Here is a 14,775-nt window from a genome sequence, read left to right on the forward strand (position 1 = left end):
GATGTTATTGATGATCTAGTCATCTAGCGGAGTATAGATGACGACCACAGACTATTCTAGACAGTCCAGTGGAACACTAGCAGGCTCGCAACCTGTAGGTGTTTATTTGAACTGTGTGCTCACCAGATGTACTCCATCCCCCACATGGTTTCCTTAAGGACATTTATTGCTGAGGAATCCCCTTAGCAGTAGTGTCCGTCCCGATGATAATCCTTAGGATAGGTCCCTTATGATAGATGCTTAGGGACGTAATGTGAGGATAACGGGAACGGGTAATCGGGTTTGTTTAATCTAATGAAGTTAATAAACTTATTTATTGTGGGTTGAAAACCCTATGTGCTCACCAGGCTCCCAAGCCTGACCCACTCAGTTTTATGTATTACAGGTAATGGCGGTTGAGCATATATATGATGTTTGGACGAGAGATTACGAATATAGGCCTGTAGATATGAAATAATGTAGTAAGGCTTATATTGTACTGTTTATGCTTTTGATCAGTACGAACATGACATCCCAAGTCTTTTAATGAAATACACTTCTATGGAAATGCTTTTGATAAATCGTTATCATATTTTGTTTTGGGACAAATTCCGCAACACCTTTATTTAAAATGTTACTCTGATTTTTAAACAAAGCATAAACAAACCGGTCTTTTCTGGCCGTGATTTTGGGGATGTCACAAAAACTTACCCTCAAGTTTTGGAATTTGAAAAGTTTTCACTTATGAATACTTTAATTTCAAGTTAGCCCTTAGAATTTTAAAAGTTAAAATTCAACCCTTATACTTTCTAATATTATAAGTTAATAATATATATATATATATATATATATATATATATATATATATGTATAAAAGTAAAGTCAGTCTTACCGTTAGTAGGCCTTATTCATGAAGTCGGTCTATAAGGGGGGATAAGGTTATTGCCTATAAAATGACAGTTTAATGGGTGTCCACTCTCACCCACCGCTTCCTTGACTGGTGGAGGGTCGTTAGCTGAACGGGTTTGACATGACTATAATTCTCCCTTCATTAAAAGTATTAATGATAAATACTAAGTAACTAAACTCTTAATAATACCAAATCTTAATTACTAAGGAAAATGTGAATAAGGTGCTAATCCATGAAATTACACTTTGCACTTTGTTTAAGTCGGTTAGTGGAGTGTGTGTGGTTAACCGGCACACTAACTCGTATTTAACAAGGTAGGCAAAGGGTAACTTAATGTTTATCATAGTATCGATGGAGCGTGTGTGGTTAACCGACACATCGATTGAGGGGTAAACACTTAAGGGTACCAAGTAATTTACATGGTTACTGCACACCTTGTTTTGTGATCCTCGACATCCCAGTCACAAAACCTGAAGGGCACACTCGAGATTGAAACATGCCATTGAAAGTTCAATGAATCTCAAAGATCTAGGAATTTCAAATCCAATTAAAACCTAATTTATTATTTCGTTTTTCATGGTGGAAATTGGTGAATCGTCATTCACCTACCTTCAAATATTATATAGCTTGGATTACGGCATCCCTCTTCCAAGTTATAAAATAGTTTGTTGGGTCCTAGCCTTAATATTTCATATTGGGTGTTATATTAAGGACCTTAAATCAACTATCTTGAATATCTCCCAAGAGATGTCAAGTTCAGACATCTATGATCTTCCCAAATATCTTGGAACTTCACTTCCTCCACATCCTCCAATTATTCTCCCTAACCCACAAGTTCAAGGTCACTCAAGCCCTATTCACAAGGCAAGGTCTAGGTGTGATCACATCTTGGAGATGAAGTCACATACTGACAAGCCGGAAGAGTTGGGTGTCAAAGTCTTGAGAAAGTTAGTGGTTCAATTACTTTCTAAGTCACCTAGTGAGTTCCTTTTGGACTCCTATGAAACAGACTATGACAAGACCCTTAATGATCTTATCTATTTGCTAAGTTCAACTTCCTAAAACTTTATGGACATTGACAATGATGACATTGGATATCCAGTAAAGCTCTCTCTTCCCAATGGAAAGGGATCGGCCATAGTCAACTCGGTTGACCAAATGGTAAAGAGAAAAGCTAAGTCTGTGATAGTCCCGTGTACCATTACCAAAGGATCCATATGTTTATATTTCCAATGGAAAGGGCTTTGGTTATGAAGCTTCCAAACTTACCTAAGGATGGTAAAGTCAATACGTTTGACTTTATTTCAGGTAAATTCCATTGTCTAACTCTATTAAGTTCCTACTTGGAGATTCTTATTAGATGATGTGGCTGGGTCACATGTTAATATTTTAAGAATCAAAGAAAAGTAAAGAAACTTAAAGGAAGTATATGCTGATTCTGATCGCGAATATGGATCGCATGGTTCGGTAATCAAAATTTTGAGCATTTGCTTAAGAGTTATGATAGATTGCTTAGGAATAGATGACAACAAGTTTTCATATACATTTGCATTGTAAGGATTAGTTTTTCCGCAAAGTTTTAAAATAAATGAAAAGTTTTTAATTTTATTTATTTTTAAATATTCTTACAATGGCATTTGTAGAAAAAGGAAAAGATGTTGCTTATATGATTCCATTGATAGCAATACTAGAAATATGAATTCGATTCTTTCATTTGTGGTAATGTCTAAATTTACCAAATAAGGAAAGATTCTCATCACCCAAGTTTCAATTGGACCGGAACTTGGAATCATGCAAGTTGTATTGCATGATGAATGAGAACTTTCAAGTATTGAAAAATTAAGACTAATTACTTGTTCACATGGATGTGTGAGTCATGTAAATGACTAAGGGATCGAGTACACATTCTTGTGCACTGGTCAGGTCCACCATAAAAGATCGATAAGATTATTCATCATAATTTACTAAAGCTCAGTAAATATGGTTATACTTACAAGCTTAAGTGTAATTCTGAGACATTGGAAAAAGGTTCCAATAAATGGCAGAGCGAATAAGAAGAATCAATCTTGGCAGAAGGATAAAAGTTTCTCAAATCTGAAAAGATGGGAGAGTACTTTAGTATCAATTTTTATGATCATCTTAATGATTTAGAGACCTTATCACAATTCATCCTCTAAGTGCCTTCTTATAGCTAAGAAGAGGAGCTATGAATTGTTGAAGTGGTTAAGTCAAGAAGATGAGTCATACTTCGTTCCATTAAAAGTCTTAGAGTAATACTCCAAGATCGTAACTTGAGTGACATGTATTAAAGAAGGTTTAAAACACTTGTCAAATGTAAAAGTAAAAGTTTCCTACTCTTGTATATTTGAAATTGGTAAGTTGTGATGTTTTGGATAAAACAAAGACCAACTTAAGCTAATTTTGTGAAAGTGTTTGTCTTGAGTAGAATCCACACTACCTCTTGAATATTTGACAAGAGAGTCTTATATGTCAAGAGGACAGTGGGAGTCTTAAAGGTACTTGAAAGTCTCAAGAACTAATCAAGAATAAAACCTGAAGTTCTTCACTAGCACACGACTTGAGGTTTATAACCTATCGTGTTGACATATTCCGTGCCCATTCCAATTAAAGTTGGCTTTGCATATGAGTTCTTAGAGTTCTCAATTGGTTGCAAAAGAACTTGGAAGCAATGGCAGACCCTTGAGCTGCCAGGTGGCAAGAAATTAAGATTGCACAAGTTCAATCCATATGAGTTAGAATTTGTCACTAACCTAGTCTTATGATTATGGTTTGACAAATTCACATGGATAGGAACACTTACACCATAAAATCTAAGTGTCATAAGTTTTCTCTTCGATTCATGAAAATGATGGTAAGGAAACTCTTTCACTAAGTAGATTTTAAGTAGATAGCAATTGTGATATTTGCAGTTCTCAAAGTCGTTAGTGGAGCGTGCGTGGTTAACTGGCACACTAACAATGACTTATGAGAAATAGCAAAAGGTCTAAACAATTGAGACCATGATTACGGTATCCCTTCTCATAGTTCTTAAAAATTGTTTAGACACACCTGTGAGCTATCTAAGATAAGGTATATGATTATGATAAAGTTTTATCAAAGCAACCTAGTATCAGAAATCTGAAATTTGGTAAGAAAGTCAATAAAGTATTGATTTCTAGAAGTCGAGCTGATTTCTAAGTACATGTCAAAGCTAGTGGGAGCATAAGTGTTATGCTAATAATCATCATGTTAGTGGGAGCATGATAATTATGATAAATATTGCAAGTTAGCAATGTTAATTATAGAAAACAAAAGGTTTCAATTGGGAAAAAGTTATTTTGCTATAATTGAGGGAGAGGGAATTATACTTCATCTCAAATCTACAACCTTAGATTGAGGTTTTAATCGTATTTAGTCAAGAATATATATGAATTTCATGTTGGAATGGCTCAACATAAGGAAATTCTATATATGGGTTCATTATTTGCATTCTAAAATTCGATTATGATTACGACATCCCTTTTCATAATCTGAATTATGAGAACTTGGCAAATAGAAATGGAAATATTATAGCAAAAGACTGGTTTAGTCTTTATGTGAGACATCATGAATTGTGTCCCATATACTTCGGATATAGGATCGATTACACATGCTATATTCATCCTTTCTAAAAATTTTCCAAATGCTCGGGGCATTAAGAAGGGAAAAGGTCTAGAATTGGATATGACTAAAATGATTAAGAAATTGTTGAGGACAATCTAAGGTTTACCAAGGATTGGTTGCTCAAGGACAGTTGGAAGTATAGTGTTGACTTTGGAAGGACCATATTGACATAGTCTGAAAAGAGGCAACTCTTGTTCGGAGGTGATAGTCAAAATGGAATATGGAAATGGTTCAAAGTTAGAAAGTATTCAATTTGTAAGATTAGGAAACTTAATGCAAGAAGGATGTTTCCAAGGAGTTGATCTCCGTTGGAATACTCTGTAATGATTGTTGCCAAGTCTTTGTGAATTTGTGCATAATCATTACAAGAGGATCGATGCATATAAGTTTAGAATCTAACAGATTTCAGTAAATGGTATGAATTTGGAATTCTTGCATTTGCAGTAAGGGTTTGGGACTGTGAAAAGATGATCATTGGAGTTATGCTCAATTGATCTATTTCACAGAGTAAAGATCATAGACAAACATAGTATCCATACTTTATGTATGGCATGACTAGTGTTTAGAAAACATAGTGTACATACTTGGAGCATGGTACAACTAGTGTTTTAATTCAAGTATAAAGTTGATAAAACCGAAACATGAATAATGAGTAATCAATATGGTGATAAATAAAAGTGTTTATTTATATTCATAGGGTTTGATACCATATCTGATTCATTTATTCTCGTGTTTCACTTTGCATGTTTTGACTTCCAGAATAAACTAGGTTATTCTTCCGAAATGACTAAGTTATTCAAACCATCCACAGTCGGTCATATGTTGGAAGTAGATATGAATCAAAATTGTCATGGGTTGGCTTGTAGAGGTCTAAGATGTTGGACAAAGGGCTACAACACTGATGAGTGCTCATAAGTTCTGAGTATTGGATTCAACCCGCGCTCATTGGAATCACTTCATGGATTTTGTCACGAGTGATCATGAGATGATAATATCTTATATTCTTCAAAACTAGAGATATGAGTTGTTACTATGAGTTGGTTGTACATTGATTGCACGAAAACGCATTCGGTAACTCGGTGTTATAAAACGTGCCTTTGTGTATGATTCAACAAGTAGTAGAACAAGTCATATGAGTCGAAGTTTATCCATTCCTTTTACCTTCGGGATAAAAGTGATATCTGTAGGCCCCTCGATGATTTAATGAAGACACATGTGAGTGCTTGGCCAAGCCAGGACTAATTTGATTTGTTTAATTAGTCAGTCGTCATGAATCGGAAATCGGGAAACAACAAATGGACAGAGAGAATGATTATAATCCATGTCTCAGTCCATATGATATCTAGAATGGAGGAATATATGATCCCTTATCTAATGGACAAGTTCGTTGACAAGATCAGACTTCGACAGTGGCTTTAAGAGCTATGATTTCCAGTTAGGTTTTGAAGTCATACTCAATAATAGTTTTAGACTTATCCAAGTGGGAGACTGTTGGATTAATATCTAAGTCCATAACTATATTTGGTATGTACTTGACCCGACCTGGCATGGTCCATTTGGGTTGCACTTCACCGACACAATTAATATGGATAGTCTTTTGAGAATAGTATATTTATGATTAATATTAATATATTATAAGTTCCAATATATTAATATGGAATCATATTATTTAATTAGTATTGATCAAGAATTAATTTATAATTAATTAAGTGATCAAAATGAACTAATTAAATATGGACTCTTATATATATGGAATGGGCCAAGTTCATTTAGGTTGGGCTAAGCTTTCATGGATAGTCCATGGAGCATCTAACCCATGGATCATATGAAATGAAAGGTCACGGGTTTAACCCTAGTATCCATACTATATAAAGATGTTCTTGGTTGGTGAAATAGGCACCAGTGTGGTACACTAAGAAGGGCTAGCCGATTTCACTAGAGAGAACCAAGTATCCATATTCTCTAAAGTCTTCCAAGGTGTTTTTGGTGATTTGTGATTCCACTTGAGGCTTCCACACTATTGGGGCTAACTCTTAAAGCTTGAAGACATCAAGCTACATCAAAAGTTATGTCATATAACTAGAACTTTGTAGTATAAGAACTTCATAATATTCTAGTTAGGATTAAAGCCTTGGAAACTTCTTATTTGCATGTATAATAGAGAAAACATAGATGCAAGGTTTAGAGGGTTGCATGTACACCATAGGAGTGTTAGAATGCTCAAAACCCAACAAAAACATGCAAAAAGAAATAATAGTAAACGATTGACAAGAGATAGCAACACTTCACTCATAAATATCATCCTTCAGCCCTATGCTCCGAGCATGTTGGAGATGCTTAACCCGAGTTAGTCCCTTCGTGAGGAGATCTGCTGGGTTCTCATCCGATGATTCCCTCTTTGCCACGAGGAATCCTTCTTCTATGCGATGTCTGATGATGTGATATTTTATGTCAATGTGTCTGGATCTCCCATGATCTCTTGGTTCCTTGGCTAAGGCAACCGAACTATTGCTATCATAGAAAATCTCCATTGGCTCTTTTATAGTTGGTACAACTCCAAGGTCTCCGATGAAGTTCTTTAGCCATATAGCCTCCTTTGTTGCCTCGCTTGCTACTATATACTCTGATACACAAGTGGAATCAGCCACTGTCTCCTGCTTGGAACTTTTCCAAGTAATTCCCCCTCTGTTTAGGGTAAAGACCCAACCTGAATGAGAGTGGAAATTATCCCTATCAGTCTGAATGCTAGCATCACTATACCCTACAATCTCAAGTCATCACTCCCACCAAGGGTAAGGACCCAGTCCTTAGTCCTTCGCAGGTGCTTGAGAATATTCTTTACCGCTGTCCAGTGAGCCTTGCCAGGATTCCCCTGATATCTGCTGACCATGCTCAGAGCAAAGGCAACATTTCACACCCCGAAAACCAAGGGCGGAAACGTTCCCGGGGTTGACTCCACGTTGAGTATCAAATCCAATGTACATAGTAATCACAGTAAACAACCATTACATTACATATATCTGAAAGTTTACATTTGGTTCAGAAGTAAATTGTACAAAAGTTATACATATATCATATGAACAAAAGAGACGAGTCTTCGGAGCACTCCGTCTTCATCAAAAGATATCGCCGGGTACCTGTCTAACTTGGACCTGAGAATACAAGCGGTTTGAAAATCAGCATAACGCTGGTGAGTTCATAAGCAGTTATGTTTTGTGAAAATGTATCGATTTCCTTTAGTTTTCTGAAAAGATTTGATATCCAAGAAAATCCCATATTTTCTTATGTAAAGTAGTTAAGTTATCTTTCATTACAGTTCTGTTACAGATATAAGTTAACCCCAGGAAAATCCCATATTTTCCTAATTGTAAGATTGATTGGATAACACATAGTATAGTTTAATACACAAAACTATAATTTAGATGAACTGTAAATAGAAAGCATTTTGAAAACTTGGAACTACATCCCAAACCAGTTATAAGATAATTCGATAAAAACCATGGGCTCACTATCCCGAAAGTAGATATAAGATAGCTTGATAAACCATGGGATCACTATCCCGAAACTAGATATAAGATAGCTTGATAAAATCATGGGATTATCATCCCGTATAAGATTTAGTTTCAAAACCATGGGATTACCCTCCCGAACGAAATATAGACACAAGATCATGGGATTATCATCCCGAACGAGATATAGACATAAAACCATGGGATTACCATCCCGAACGAGATATAGATTACAAGACCATGGGATTATCATCCCGAACAAGATATAGATTCTAAACATAATCCTAGCTGTGAATAAGTTTATATTAATACGTATTGTGAGTCGGGTAACCATACTGATATGACCACGAAACCTCCTTGACGTTAGTCAGACGTCGAATGATATACAAAATTTGTCACCCCAGGCGTGCCCGCCTAACTGTAGCTAGCAGTTAAGGTGTGGGATTGTCAGTCCCGAATAGATCTATTCACAAACTCTTCGCTCTCCCTCCAGGAGACTCTGGTTACACTTCCGGAGAGGATTTACTTGATCATCCATAAAGGGTAGTGACTATCTCACAAGCTAGTATTAAACTATTCACAGGATTTTCATACGATAATAACATACAAAGATTTCAAGACATGATACAGTGAAAATAGCTATATACAATGAAACTATCTGGCAAAACATTCGAATGATACGGAGATAAACTGAATCAGACATAGTTTATCTAATAACTTAATACAGATATCAGTACATGATATAAAGAGAAACATAGAACCCCAAATTATTCCCATAATAATTTGATTAGTTTGGTTATTTTCTTAACTAAAATCCATTTAGTTGTAATTGGTAAATCATTCCTTATGCTCAACATAATACATAAGGAGTATAAGAATTTATAAGTTTGCCAGATATTATTTGAAACACATAAATGTTATGATTTGAAAAGAGTTTTGGTTTGCTTGTATTCCCCCCTGAAAACAGTTAAAAACAGTGAAAAAGGCGTAGGGGTATGAACTCACCGGACGAGAAGTATAACGATTTGGATGCTAAGAGTGGATCTGGGGCTTGTAAATACACGAGGTTCCTAATTATAATGTAAAAATACACATTTGTACCTAATTAGGACTTAGTTTATTCATTTGATAGGGACACTTGCTTCAAGTCGCGAAAACACTCCGATACGAGTGTTTGGAGGGACCCGGGTGGCGTTTAAGGATGTGAAATAACACTAGGGACTTGGGACTTGAGTTTACTCCCCATGAGTAAACTAAAATAAGAGTTTTGGTCTAAATACACCCATTCCCCATGAGTTTACGGCCGTAAACTCATGGTGGGTGTGGTTTATGGTGCTAAATGACTTCTAACACTTAATGGATAATTTCTAGACTTGGTTTAGGGACTTGGAATAGTTTTAAAACATAAAATAGACCCTTATATGGGAGTTTACGGCCTAGCATGGCTCCTTGGCCGTAAACTCCTATTTTTCCAAGAAAATGGTGTTAAATGTTGCTAGAACAAATCACATGTGATTAATAGAACTATTCCAAGGCCTAACATGAATTTGTATGGGACATATGAGGGATTTATGGAGTTTACGGCCCACGAAACCCCCTTCATGGCCGTAAACTCTAATATATGAAGCTACAATGTGTTTCAAGGTCTAAAACTTGCATGAAAGGACTTCTAAAATTCATCTAAAGGCTTTAGGGGTGTTTAGTTTGCATTCTAACACCAAAAATTTTGGAGTTTACGGCCCAAGAACAGGTCTTGGCCGTAAACTCTTAGAAATCCCACAAAAGATGTGTTTAAGGCCTTTAAAGTATTTTTGGTTGGTCCCTTGATTTATTCCAAGGCTTTTGGTGGTGTTGGATGGCTTTCTAACACCTTAGAATTGGATTTATGTCAAGTTTTGGGGAGTTTACGGCCCAAGCACTATCCTTGGCCGTAAACTCATCTAAATCCCCCAAAATTCATGTTTCAAGTGTCCAAATGCTAATACCAAGGTCCTATAATTCATATCTAAGCCATAGAGGTGATTTGGAAGGGTTTAAAGGCATGAAAAACCCCATTAACATGAGTTTACGGCCCAAGCTTATGCCTTGGCCGTAAACTCCTTCAAAGTCCTCAAAATCATAGTTTTATGTGTTCTAAGTCCATATCTTGAAGTCCCTTAGCCATATCTAAAGTCCAATTGAGTTAAGGAAGGAGTTTAAGGGCTAAAAACCCTTCAAAATGGTGTTTACGGCCTAGGCAGCCTCCTGGGCCGTAAACTCACATATATTGTCCAATTTCATGATTAAATGTCAAATTTGGAAGCTAAACATGCTATAGATTAAGGCTAGGAAGGTACCTTAAGGATTTGAAGCCTTAAATTTGAGTTTTGGACACTTAATCTTTGGATTTAGGAGAGAGGTTAGAGAGAGAGTAGAGAGAGAAGGAAAAAGCTTCAAGTGAGTGCTTAAACATGTTTATATAGTCACTAAAACTTGGACACGGTGGAATTCTACCCGATACCGGCCTTAAACGATGCTTTGGGTCGCACCCGATTGAGTTTTCGTCACCCGACAAGGATATTTCTAAAACTTATGAAATAAATGTTTTGGGCTAAATTCATGAGTTCCTAAATGATTTGTACCCTCATTGAATGAAAATAAACATATAATTTTAGTTAACTAAGCCCAAAAACGATAACAGGACATTTCGATTTCCGACGAGTTATTCGAGTAGAACGGGTTTTCGGCGATGAACAACTTCGGGTTGTTACACAACATTAGGGCGAGTACAAGTCATAGCATACATGATCGAGCCAACACCAGAAGCGTATGGTACTCGACTCATCTCAGCTATCTCAGCATCTATATTCGGACTCTGAGTCTTACTCAGTCTGGCATTCCACTGGATAGGTAACTCACCTTTCTTGGAGTTATGCATGTCGAACCTTTTCAACACTTTGTCCACATAGGTACTTTGACTAAATCCAATTAGTCTTTTACTCTGTTTCTCAAAATCCTTATCCCTAGGATATAGGCAGCTTCTCCAAGGTCCTTCATAGAGAAACACTTCCCAAGCCAGGACTTTACTTCCTGCAGGGTTGGGATGTCATTTCCTATGAGTAGTATGTCATCCACATACAGTACCAAAAAGCTGACTATACTCCCACTAGCCTTGATATAGACACAAGATTCATCTTCACTCCTTGAAAAGCCAAATTCTTTGACTTTCTCATCGAAGCAAAGATTCCATCTGCGAGGTGCCTGTTTAAATCCATAAATGGATTTATCGAGCTTACACACTCTATTGGGGTACTCTATATTGAAAAACCCCTCTGGCTGAACCATATAAACATCTTTAGCCAACTCTCCATTAAGAAAAGTGGTTTTGACATCCATTTACCATATTTCGTAGTCATGAAATGCAACAATGGCTAACAGAACCCTAATAGACTTAATCTTGGCCACTCGTGAAAAGGTCTCTTCACAATCAACTCCCAGAGTTTGAGAATAACCCTTTGCAACCAGTCGTGCCTTATAAGTGTGTACATTACCATCCATGTCGGTCTTCTTCTTGAAGATCCATTTGCATCCAACTATCTTACGATCAGCTACATCGTCAACCAAGTTCCAAACTTGTTTGTCATACGTGGACTGTATCTCGTTGTCCATACCCTCTTTCCATTTAGCAACCTCAGGCCCTGTATGGCTTCTTTGTAGCTGTTAGGTTCATCCAGATTTACCAGTGTGTTATCACTAATAAGTCTTTCACCTTCTGCAGTAATATGGAAACCATAACAATGCTCAGGTGCATTCCTAACTCTAGTGGATCTCCTCAGAGGTATAGATTATTCAGTCGGCTCAACAGGAGTTTGCTCCTCAGGTTGAGGGCTAGGGTATGAGGTTCCTTCACCACTTCACTCTTGAATTTCTTCAAGGTCAATTTTCCTCCCACTGTCTCCTTGGCTTATGAATTCTCTCTTTCGAAAGAATCCTCTTCTTGCTACAAAGACCACATTATCACCGGGTCTATAGAAGGTGTAACCAAAGGATTTATGTGGGTAGCTGATGAAAATACACCTTTCGCTTCGGGGTTCGAGCTTATCGTGAGTCTCGCGTCTCACGAAAGCCTCGCAACCCCAAATCCTAATGTGATCTAGATTGGGAACTTTTCCAGTCCACACCTCGTGAGGTGTTTTGTCAACCTTCTTTATAGGGACTAGATTAAGGATATGGGTGGCAGTCTCTAAGGCATACCCCCAGATACACTATTCAACTGTGGTGTCCTAGGAGGTGTCAATTGTGAGACAATCCCACATTCCTTAAGATAGTAAAGGAACTCAATACTAAGATACTCACCACCATGATCGGATCGAAGCATCTTAATGTTTCTACCCAACTGATTCTCCACTTCTTCCTTAAACTCTCTGAATTTCTCAAAAGTTTATGACTTATGCTTGATTAAGTAGACATATCCATATATACTAAAATCATCAGTAAAAGTCACATAGAAGCGATTAGCATCTCTTGTGGCGGTTCTGAAGGGTCCACACACATCCGTGTGTATGAGATCCAAGAAACCTTCACCCCTAGCACAACTTCCAGTAAAAGGTAACTTTGTTATTTTACCAAGAAAACAAGATTCACAACTATCATCTGACTTTAGGTCAAATGACTCCAAGACTCCATCCTTTTAGAGTTGGCTTATGCGTTTCTTGCTTACGTGTAAAAGACGACAATGCCATAAAGATGCTTTATCTAAGATAGTGGAAGAGTCAATACATAATACATTATTTCGTAGATTATCTACAACAGATACAGTTTCATACACACCATCACAAGGTAATGCTTTAAAATAAAGAACATTATTAAAGAAAGCATCAATACTACCATTATTATTATCAAAATAAAAGGTAAAACCTTGTTTATACAATGCATGAAAGGAAATAACATTTCTTGCCATTTATTGCGAATAATAACATTTATTCAAATCTAATGTAAACCCACTATTTAGCACTAAGGAATAAACACCTATCTTGGTGACAGGTGAATCTTTCTTGTTTCCCATGATCAAGTTATCTTTCCCAGGTCCACATTCTCACTTCTTCTTAGTCCCTGCAAATTACAACATATGTGAATACCACAACCTGTATCAAGAACCCAAGACTTAGAATGAGATGAGTTATTAGACAATATAGTGTATATACCTGCATGGTTGGGTTTCACTTTCCCATCCTTGAAATCTTGCTGGTACTTTGGGCAGTTTCGCTTCTAGCGCAACTTTTCATGGCAATAGAAGCATTCAGCCTCATTAGGGTTAGCAGAAGGAGTGACAAAACCTTTCTTGGTTTTTCTTGAAGAGAAACCTTCCAGGGTCTTACCCTTGGTACCCTTAGAAGGGTTCTTTCTCTTCTTCCCTTTTCCATGCCCGATTGCTAAGACATCGGCCGCAGTTGGAGTAGAAGTAGGAGTAGTAACAACCGACTTACCCTTTAGACCACTTTCAGTGGTCTTCAAGAGTCCTTGAAGTTTGCTGTGGGTGACATCTTCCTTGTTCATGTGATATGTCATGCGGAATTGATCTTAACACAATGGCAAGGAGTGCGAAATGATGTCTATTGCTAACTCCTTGGGGAAGTTCACATTCAGCTTTAGTAAACAGTCCACATACCTTTGCATTTTCTGCATGTGGCCCGTGATGGGTTCACCATCCTTCATTCGGGTTGTTATCATGGAGGAGATTATTTCATATCGCTTTCGACGAGCACTTTGATGGTAACGGTCCATCAAGTCATGGTGCATCTCAAAAGGATAATAGTCCTCATAGGACTTTTGGAGCTCGGCTGTCATGGTGGCCATCATGATGCATGCCACTTTTGTAGCATCTCTTTCATGTACCTCATATTCAGCAAGCTCTTCAGGAGTAGGAGTTAACTCGGGTACCTTCAGCTCCTTCTCGAGAAATATTTTTTGTTCTCATACCGAGTGACCATCATGATGTTTCTGATCCAATCTGTAAAGTTGGACAAATCAAAGATGACTCTCCCGCAAAGATTCATGAGAGAGAAGGAGCTAGTAGGGTCTGAGCCAGAAGCATTGTTATTGGAAGACATCTGAAAAGAAGAGGGAATAGATTAGATTAGATTTAGAGATAGTCCTTAATAAAACACCTAAATATAATATTAAGGCTAGGACCCAACACAATATTTTATTACTTAGAAGTGGGATGCCGTAATCGTGTTCTTGGCCTTTTGGTACCTTTCAAGCTTCCAACTAGTAAGTACTCCTATCCTAGAGTATTGTAAGGCTTGTTATACTTCTTTACATCAAAGAAACACAAGGAAACACCAAGATCAAAGGTGTTTACGGTTCAAGAACTCCTTGAACCGTAAACCTTTCTTTAAGGGCCAAAAGTGTGCCTTAGTCCCTTCCTTCCTTGTGAAACTAGTCTAGATCCACTCCTTATTGTGTATAGGACTTGAAAACATGAAAAATACCATTTTACATATCGGTTTACGGTAGTAAACCTTGAGGCCGTAAACTCCTCAAAGGAGTGCATTGATGCCCTAATCTCTTCCAAAGGCCTAACCATCAAGTAGAAAGGCTTCAAAGGACTTGTAGAACCTCAAAACAGCTTATGGTCATAGAGTGATGAGTTTACGACCGTAAAATCATGAGTTTACGACCGTAAACTCATTGGGTTATGGTCATAAAAACCGTAAACTCCAAAGGAGTTTA

This window comes from Lactuca serriola, chromosome 3 (assembly GCF_051521515.1).
Source record: "Lactuca serriola cultivar US96UC23 chromosome 3, Lser_US96UC23_V15, whole genome shotgun sequence".
NCBI lineage: Eukaryota > Viridiplantae > Streptophyta > Magnoliopsida > Asterales > Asteraceae > Lactuca > Lactuca serriola.